This window comes from Solea senegalensis, linkage group LG17, assembly GCF_019176455.1.
Source record: "Solea senegalensis isolate Sse05_10M linkage group LG17, IFAPA_SoseM_1, whole genome shotgun sequence".
Taxonomy (NCBI): domain Eukaryota; kingdom Metazoa; phylum Chordata; class Actinopteri; order Pleuronectiformes; family Soleidae; genus Solea; species Solea senegalensis.
Window position 1 is genome coordinate 9,079,491 of NC_058037.1, and position 10,654 is coordinate 9,090,144.

Sequence of the window (10,654 nt, forward strand, 5' to 3'; positions counted from 1 at the left end):
CACCAAGGTCAGGTCAGGTTCCAACACTTGAAATTTATAGCTGAATTATTTGTGGGGCTCGTTAAAATTGATTTTCTGACTGTCACTGCATCAGTCCTGTTCCAGCCTGCTGGAGCAGTGAGATGACCACTGACTAAGAGAGTCCACTTCTTCGTTGTCCCTTCCTGCAGTAAAAGCAGCATATAATCATACAACATAAACATAAAATGCCGGAAATATACCGCACAAGCCTTTACGTTTCTTTTGAGGCTCAAGGGTGGGAGGGTGGTGCTTGGGTCTTGGTCTCCATTGCCATGGCAACAGGTCTCCATGTGGGAATAACAGCTGTGGTACAGAGTGTTATGGCATGTTTTGGCACACTGCCCAGCAGCTCCCTCCCCCAGAGTGTTCTTTATGTCTCGCCCTTCACTTTCTGCCCCTGTCTGCACACGGTGAGACTCTTATTACACGATGGCAAACAAAACACTGGGGCCCGGGCGACTCGGGACGCACTCTGATTGGACAGTGTGAGACGGGCCTGCTGGGGTATGTACACTTCTACTGAGACATCTTACATAAGAGGCAAGGTTTCCCTACAACAAGGACATGAGCTGAAAAAAATCAGGTTGTTTTTTTTTGTTTTGTTTTTTGTTTCAAAACACATTCCTCCACCCTCTCCTACTACATCTTAGAAAGATTAATCACACTCCACAGTAGCCCATACCATCACTTCTACACTATAAGGTCATCTTTACTCAAACTGACTGTTTCCCACAATGGGAACTGAAATTAAACTGTATGTTCAGAAAATAAAAATAATAAAAAACATTTCCTTTCACCATTCTACATCTCTGCCAAGCGCTTGAAAGCAAATAATGTCAGTCTTTCATACGAGGCTCAACTATTTTTCTGACCAGACAATTGAAGTGACTGAATGACAAGTAAAAGCACCATAATGTAAGCACATTTAATCGTCAAGGTTGATATTTGCTGAGCTGAAATTACTGGGAAAAAAAGCTTTAATGCAATAATGAAATAATACATTTTAAATCTGTTACTGATGTTTATGAAGTGGCGCAGCAAGATCATGTAGTGTTTGGGTTAAATGAAAGCCTGCGTGCTTTACACGGGTGAGTACCTCCTGAATGAGACTGAATGGAAAATTTACACTGATTTCAGCTGAATGAACTGTGTTCACTCAGCAAATCCGCGTGCCCTCCCCTCTCACTTTTCTCTCTGCAGCACAAGTGCGACACAAAACCAAGCAAGGTCACCTGGAAAAGCAGCAATTACTGACACAGAGAAATTATAGAAAGGCTCTCAGGTGTGCAGTGGAGCGCCAGTGCTGTCCTCTGGGTTACAGTTTATGATCCCATTTGGTAAAAGAGCAGCAGTTTCAGTTTGGTGCATTTATTGATGTGCTGAGGGGGGATTCTTCCTCATCTGGGATGGTGATTTAGCCACTTCTCCTCTGCTGGAGAGTGTAGTACAAGCAAATAAAACCAAAGCAGTTGATCTACGTATATGAGTCGACCATGCTGTAGTGATTCTGTGTGACATTCATTTAACAACGAATGTAAAATGAGACAGTAAATAATACTCATTAACTGTCCAGGGTGTTAACCGCCTGTCGCCCTACGTCAGCTGGGATTGGCACCAGTGACTCCGTGACCCTCATGAGGAGAATCAAGCGGAGTGAGTGAATGTATATACTGTGCACAGCCACGTCAGCTCAGCCTTCTTGACACTTTTCCATTAGTTGATTTATTTATCCTTTTTGTTTATGACCCATGAAAAACAATGAAAAAACAACATTGTAAGGGCTTTTATTTTGTCATTTATTTATTTTTTGTTTTTGACCAAAACCATTTTGGTAATTTCCACAATAGTTTCTCAAACAAACGACACCATTCCCTTGTAAAAGTGATTTGAAAATTTCGGATTTCTCGCAACACAACGAAACTCTTAGAACTTCATGATGGAAGGTCCAATCTCAACCAAACATGCGATGATAGATGATGGGCCAGTGCTGAAGACGTCTATGTAAAAACATCGCCTCCTGGTGGTGGCAGAAAATAAACCAAAAAAAAAGTTACTTTATGACTTTATGGAATTAACTTTTACAGAGATTATCGTATCCAACTCAAAATTGGTGAAAACGCTCAAAACACATGGTAGATGATGTGTGCTGTGATGGCAGATCGTGTAATGGTGTTAAAATGGCAACGGTGCAAATTCGGATTTTTGCAACAAAAAAACAAACTGCTACAACTTCGCGAATCAAGGTCCTATCTGAACCAAACTTGCTAGGATTGATGATAGTCCAGCCCTGAAGAAGTCTATATGAAAAAATTCAATTTCGGAAACACTTAACAACACCTTCAAATTTGGTGAGGTCACTGTGGACAAGTTGAGGATCTAAAGTTGCTGAAAGCTTTTTTAAAATGTCGCATGGCGTACAAGATGGGGAAACTCTTATAACTTTGCGATAGAAGGTCTGATCCCAACCAAACTTGCTATTGATGATGGGTCGTTGCTAAAGACTACTATGTTGCTGAAAACGGTACATTTTGAAAACAGCGCCTCCTGGTGGAAGCAGAAAATACTAAAAAAAACAAACTATTGATGAACATGTCCATAAAAGATTACCTCCCCACAGGAAGTAGAAACCCGAAACAGTGTCCTAAACACATTTACGGACACGCCTTTTTAAAATGGTAAAGACAGAATTAAAAGATAAAATGAAAAGCTAGATGAAATAATAGTAACATTTTCATCTATAGTTAAAAAAGAAGGCATTTTAAAGCAAAGTAGTCTAATGTTCAGTGGCATATTTTTATGCATTAGCTATATTTAGTGTTAGTGGCTAGAAGTAAGGAAGTTGTGAGATGGGGGCAAGTAGCAGCATCACCATCCACTGTAGCATTCCCTGCTTTAGAGTCCAATTTATTATATTCCTTTAAAACCTTGTACAAATCCATATAGGGTTTGAGTTTTCTGGTTAAGATCAACCAAACACTTGGAGCAGTGTCAAAAGGTGCCAAGTCTACAGTAACAGATCAGTGCAATTCGTTTTAAAAGAATTCCACATCTTTAAGTTTAAAGCACTAACTTGTCAAAATAACACTCATCACAGAATCACTGACAACCATAAAGTTAAGAACAAAAGTTTTACTTGATATAAAGAAGGCAATAAATACAAGTTTTCAATGTCTAACATTACAGGCTGAAAGTAGCAGTGTCTGTATTTTAGTCTGGTGATGCATCACATGTACAGTGTTTTGTCATGTGTGGCTGTGGGTCAGTGGGGACAGGGGGGATTAAAGTCCATTTAAAAAATAAAAAAAATCTTGGTGACCATGTCCTGTTGGGCAGAGTGACGTAGCAGCCATTGAGGCATGTGTACAGTTTGGCAAGGTCCAACATCTAACAAAAAAAATAAAATAAATAAGAGTCAGCACACTTTAGTATTAAGTAAATATGGATTAAACATATCGAGTAACATCCGAAAAAACTTACCTGAAGTCATCCCGTGGAAATCACCACAGCCATCTAGGACGGGACTTCTCCAGGTCGTGGTGTCCAACATGGAGTCCTCTGATCCAGGAATGTGCTGCAGCCTTCATCTCTTCAAAACAAGGAAGAATTTGATAAGTCACAGAAAAAAACTAAAGTAAAGTAAACAAATCTTCAGGTGGCTCACCTGGTCAAGTGTGACAGATCCTCACATCCAGTCAGAGGTCACCGATGGATGCCCTCCATAACCTATACCTGCCTTTCCTGTCCTACACTGACAGTTACAAGCAATCTTTGCCAGCCATTTGGGATGATACTAACCCCAATGTCTTGGTTGGCTGCATTAAAAACTGTAAATCTCCCAGTTGCCCAGACAAACGTTCATTCTGATTCTGTAGCCTCGCCACTAAAAAGGTCCTCTGCTGAAACCCTCATTTTGCTAAGCATGAAATCAATTCCACTTTCCTGTCCTCAGATCTCATTTTCTCTCCCTGCAGCCTTTCAACAGCCATTGCTGTTGTAACATCTGCAAGAGGCAGCAGTTTCACAATTCAGAGCTTCTCGTGTGTTTAGCAAGACGTGGCACCAGAGTATTAACAAAGCAGACACCTGAAAATGCTTGACCCCAATTTATACAAATGCTTCACCATCTACAAGTGATGTGATGTGATTTACACTACAGACCTGTCCATTCCAATCCTTTGTTTCTGAGGAAGATACATGCATATCATGACAGGCCGAGTCACATAATCAGATGGATCCTTGTCTGATTTTGGAAACTGCACAGTCATGATATGCCATTCAGTCAGGATCCGTGGCCAGATTTCCTCACACACAGAGAAGAAGGGGAAGGACGAAATGCCTTACCATGTTACGAGTCGACTCAATTTACCTTGTTCTCTGTTGTGTGAAGAAGACCCAGCTCATAAAATCTTGACTGATTTAAAATTGAGCAATTAAATCACTCAAACATCGATGCTGTTGGGTCATGCAGAGGGCTTGCGATCTTTTGCATGGTTTCCCAAACATTTAGAGGTCAGGTTACTGACCCCAAGAATATCAAAGTCAATGATTTTTTTTGTCTTAAACTGATGAACCATTTGGGTAAATTAGATCAAGCATTTAAAAGGTGTTTACATTGTAGTAGTCTAATGACACTTCTTACCAAACACATGAAGACGCAGTGAATCAGGATACGGCTACCTTTAGCAGATGCAACAGCAGCAGTGGGTGGTGGAAGGCTGCAGGGAGAAAAAAAATTGGTATGGAGACAAGTTGGAGGAATCATTTAATGCATAGCTCAATAAGAGTTAAAGCGGAGAGAAACTTTAGGGCAAGTCTACAAAAATTAGAGGAGGAACTTCGCCAACACATCTAAGAGATAGCAGTTTCTCATGTAACCAACCAAGACATTGGGATTAAGCATCTTCCTAATGACTCTACAAGCTGCCTAAATGAAATTTGAAATAAAGTCTTGGGTAATAACGGACTACAGACACTTGTTCACAGAAAAAGCTAGTGGATGGCAAGGTGTTAACCCTATGCTCTATCAAAAATCCCACTTTGGGCAAGCCACAAAGTCCTACCATTTCAACCAGCTGCCAGCTTCGCAAATAAGAGGCAAAAGACCACTTGTGTTTACACTTGATCACTGTTTAACACAAAGCTCCAGACACCAAGTCAATCCAAGAAACAAATCAAATAACGAAAAATAAATTAAAAAGCTGCAGCTGCTCACTCCTGCTACAAGAGGGTACTTGCACAACAGTATTTAACATGAAGCCAAATTCTGTCTGATTTCTGTCTGAATTCAGCCCACAGAATAAAGGTTTTATTTCATGTCATCATATCGAAAGATAAAGTTAGAACACTTAGCGCAACTTTCACTTAAATAATCCGAGTTGTCTCTCTGCCAGGTTTGTGTCCTCCTAAAGAAAAGAAACGCGCTCTAATCCTGCAACCTACAATCTCATTTATGAAAGAAACTATGCAGGATAGCCCTGCATCCCTAAGGCGAGTAACGCATAGTTTTGCAGGGGAAGATAAAAATCCCCTGCTGGGAGGCCTCCCAACATGACGCGCAAAAAGACTATGAACACAAAAAGGTTCAACTCCTTTAGAGGGAAATAAACTTGGCAGAGTGAGACAAGTCAGCATTAATATTGAATTCGATTTCAGTTAGCGACTACAAAGGCTGATGGCAGTATGTAAAGTTAAAGACTTAAATGAATATCAAAAGTGTGCCAACAAATGCCAGATTTAAAGTATATCATAACATTATCCATGGGCTGAATAACACCTACAATCTAATGTGACTACACTTGCATATAAATCAAAAGTTTAGCTTCATAATCAAATCAGGAACCAGTTATCTTATCAAAGCAATTACCAGTTGAGAATAAAGGAAGACCTGGTCTAGCTCATCATAATCAATTACTACATTTTTACAGCACTTTGAAAGAACTTTAGACAAGCTACAGTAAACTTTGATGCATTTACTACATGATTCATCAGCTTCCACGTTTGTCAACAGTCCAAGTTGCAACTATGATAACTGAGATTCAAGACCAAAATTACATTTTTAAATTAAAGCCATTTCAAAATAAGGTACCAGAATTTCCTGCAGAAATCAGACGCCTCAAGACTAATCAACTAAATCATCTACAAGTCGAATCAGACAGAGACAGACACACAAGACAGACAGACAGCAAGAGAGACTGACACAGAGACAGACAGACAGAGAAAGACAGCGACACAGGACCGACAGACAGGCTGACACCAGACACACGAGACAGACAGAAAGACACACAGAACAGACAGACCAGAGAGAGAGACAATGACACATGCCATGATGGCAGTCTTGGCACACATCAGTGTGTAAATAAAGGCCTTTGCACTCAGTAACGCAAAACAAACAAATTAGATTATTGTAATGCCATTGTGTCAGGCATTGTAAATGTTTAGATATTATAAATTATAAATTGAATGGACATGATTTACCCACAAAGATCATTTGGCAAAGGCCTTTAATACTTACCTGAAACGTAAACATTTTACCTGTTTCTGAAAGAATTTCAATTTGCTTGTTGTCTAATTGGTGTGCATCTTGCCAGTCTTAAATTTTGTTTACCTTTCTTGTGCAGTAAAGTCAAATGGAGTGTTAGTCTTGTTAGTCTAAAGGTCAGATTAACGTCAGTCCAAGTCATTCATCATTCATCACACACACTCAACCAGGAAAACTTAGTAGGAAAAACAGATCAGAAATTATAGACTGGCATCAACACCAAGACCAAGTACAGTCATGACACAGTGGCCATGAAGAATCAAGCTTCAGGTCAGAGCAGGTATAGTAATGGCGCGGCGGCCAAGCAAGAAAGAAAAACTGCACTCACCATTTGAAATTTTACCGCAACTAAAACGCAATCTAATTAAGATGGACATGCAGGGATGTCGGTGCTCCTCTTGACTGATGCTAGAAGAAAAGTACAGGTTAGTTCACTTACTGTGCATGGACGCGGAAGGCACCCATGTTTGCCTATGTAAAATGACTATACGCGCAATGCCAGACGTACAATAACACAAGTAGGCCATGAAGGCACGGGCACAGTTAGCGATCATTGCCTACTTACATTAAGGGACGTATGGCAATACAAAGGCAATGGCACGGCTGCCATCCAAAGCCAGGTACTGTAGATCACCAGGATCTATTTTAACGTTCTAGGGCTAATGGTAGATTAATGGCCACGATGGAAAAGAGAGAAAAAAAAAAGGCACAGCGGCCAAGAAGTCTAAGCCTTGAGCTTTGTACAAGGCACAACATTAATTCTATTCCTACCATCTAGCTTTAACTGTACACCAACATCCATTTAAACCTCATTTAAGATCTGGTCCTCCAACATCACTATATTTTAGTGCTAAAGAAAACAGTTCAAGTTGATTTTTTTTTTTTCCTTTTAGAAGTGAGGAAAGACACGAGGGCCAGGACAGATCGACACGGCGGCCGGAAGAGCGATGGCCCGCGGCCTGCATAACAGTTGGAAAGAAAAAGTGTTTAAGGGCACAGTGGCAAAGCAAGAACACGTCTCCATAGAGAGGCGTGTTCTTACCTTTGCATGTAAATTGTCAGTGTGACATGGTAGTTAGCTGTGGGCAGCTAGACTATTTTTTATTCCACTACTCTGCAAACACTACCACACATGGAGGCCAAGACAGTAGCCCCCAGAGAAGAAATAAAAAATATGGCCTAAAAAGGAAATGTTGCATTATAACTTATCAAGCACCTAAACCCTTCAAGACACCATATCTACTTTAATGTGAACTGCTGAACATAATCATATTCTCAGACCATCTTAACTATTCAGTCCAGGCATCTCAGTCACACACAACCCATTTATTCAGAGAGAGAATTTCAAACACTCCATCAGTCACCTCATTCTTTCACATCACTCGCTCAGCAGTTCCACAAAAATATAACCAACAAGGACCAGATTTCAGACCACCCAATAAAGTGGACAGGAACATACAAATAGCTCCATGTACAACCCTCAGCTAGTTGACAGATGGAAAGCAGGAGAATAGAAAGAATGTGGCCATGTTGGACAATGCAGAGAGATGTAGGCACAGCGGCCAAGAAAGAGTGGGGACACAGCGGCCACCCAGAATTAAATCATGACACCTACTATTTGACGATCTTCATGAAGATCAATCTGGGAGGAAAAAAACAAACAAACAAAAAAATGTTTGAGTCCAGTCTCCAGCCTTGACAATGTTCAAGTTCATACCGTTACAGGTGTAAAATAACTAGGTAAGGTGTTCTAGAATGTGTTTGTATGGAGGTACAAACATGGTTCACCCAGCCTGAGATATAAAGACTCACTTTCAGTGAAAACATTGCTGCCAGCACAAATTCTATTCTAACAGTGAAACAAAGAAATTAACATAATAAAAAGTGATGTAGAATAAAGTTGAAGCCTTTTAAGTTCAAGTATAGAAATGTCAGTAGCCACACTCTTTAAAAACATAAAAAAACGTATAAATGTGTGATTAAATTAATATGATATATTACCATCAGTTAAATACATTATGAAAATTAGCCATAACATTTTCAATGATGTAGTAAATTATCTCTAAAGGTGTCACTCACCTTTTTTTAACAGCCTCAGGCTTTTGTATATGGCGTGTCCGACCAGGTCTCCGTGAGCCGGAAGCAAGTTGTTCCTTTAAAAGAAAAAGGTTTTATTTTAATGACTACATAAAAAGTTTAGAATTATAAAAGACATGTATAACCCTGAATCTGTTTTTAAACATTTAACATGAAAAAACAAACAAGTCTTTCCAGTGAAAAACTCAATAGTAACATAGCACAGCAGCCATTTTAACTTGTTTTTAGTCTTGTTTTGTCTATTTTGATAATGGATTGGTTTAAGTTTTTGAGTTTCAGATTTGTTGTTTATTTTGTTAAATGTGAATATTTCCTAATTTCTTTGCTGGATGTAAGCAATCACTGACTCCAAATAATTTAACAATATAACTGAATTTAGAAACAGTGAACAACATTTAACATTTTCTGGACCAAACATGAAAATAAATCACAGGTTAATGAAAATAGAAATTAGTTGCAGCCCCATTTAAACCAATGATTTAACTGCTGTAACCAGACAAAAGGCTGCCAATTCAGATAACTGGCTGACAATGTGGCACAATTTTGAGCTAAGTTTGAGCATATAATTCAGCAAACGGAGTCACTATTAAGATAACTTGTCAAAGTTACTCACCATTCTGGACGGGACACCAATCTGGACCAGGTCGAACACGCCACCCTGGAGCGCCTTGCTGCGTTTTTATACAAGAGCTGATGCACGAGGCCACCTTTTCAGCATCTGGCGTCACGCTGCGGTAGTTTTCTTTTGTTTTTCTCGTCTTTTTTTTAAAGTTCCCTCTTTTTTGAGGTTTTATGGCGGTTGGTGCATTACCGCCACAAGTTCCCTCCTCCCGGAACAGTTTCAGTAGTTAAGCAGCGACACTTTTTACGCGTCTTTTTTTTTTTCGTTTCACAGCTCGTGCAGCTTCTCTTCAAAGTAGCATCACGGAACTGTTGGCTGGAGGAAGTTTAAATAAGAAGAGGAGGAGGAAGCAATCAGCGGTCATCAGCTGATTGAAAACACCTGCGTGAAGACGAGCAGGTGTGTTGCGTGTCACCAATCAATCAGTCTCCGCTTAATGCTTCTTCTTTTCTGAGGTTTTATGGCGGTTGGCAAACAATGATTTGGTGCATTACCGCCACCATCTGGTATGGAGTGTGGCTCGAAATGTTGATCTAACTGAACTATTACCTAAAAGTAAAAATAATAAAATAAATAATAATTATATATATATGTATATGTAATAAATATATATATAATAAAGATTGCAGATGGAAAAGGCTGTCAACAGGAAACAGCAAGATTTAGTGATGAACAGGGGATACACACAGTGCAGTCAGTGCTGATGATGTTATAATATATATATATATATATATATATATATATATATATATATATATATATACAGCAGACCAATTTTTCTGCATATTACAAAAAAAAACCTGTATATGCATACATATACATACACCTATTCATACACAAACACACATACACACATACACACACACATCCTATATCCTCCCAATCAACTTCTCTCTCCCTTTAGTATTACTGACATTGTGTTATAACATGATGAATGGATTCCTCCTGCCCACAGTGATCCCATCTGTCTGTATTGTGTTTATTGATGAGAAATAATGTGTTGTTTAATCCTGTAAGGCCAAATCTGATCCTGGATATTATATTTTCCTCTTTCCTGCTTCTTTCCATGTGCCTAGCCACTCCCACTTTTCTTTGGATACTGTAAAACCATCTTCCTTTCCTCTTCTCCTCTCATTGTTTTTTGCCATCTCTCCTTTAGTTTTTGTTTATTGATGCTGTTCATTTCTGTTTAGCTTAATTTTATTGCTAAATCTATATAATTATATCCTGTTGCTGCTTTTGCCACCATGTCTGCTATTTTGTTCCCTTTAACCGTAAATGTGTGCTGGTATCCATAAACATATTACTGTGAGTCCCATCATCTGAATTCTATATAATGTTTGTTGTATTTCTGTTATGAGGTCTTGTCTGCTTTC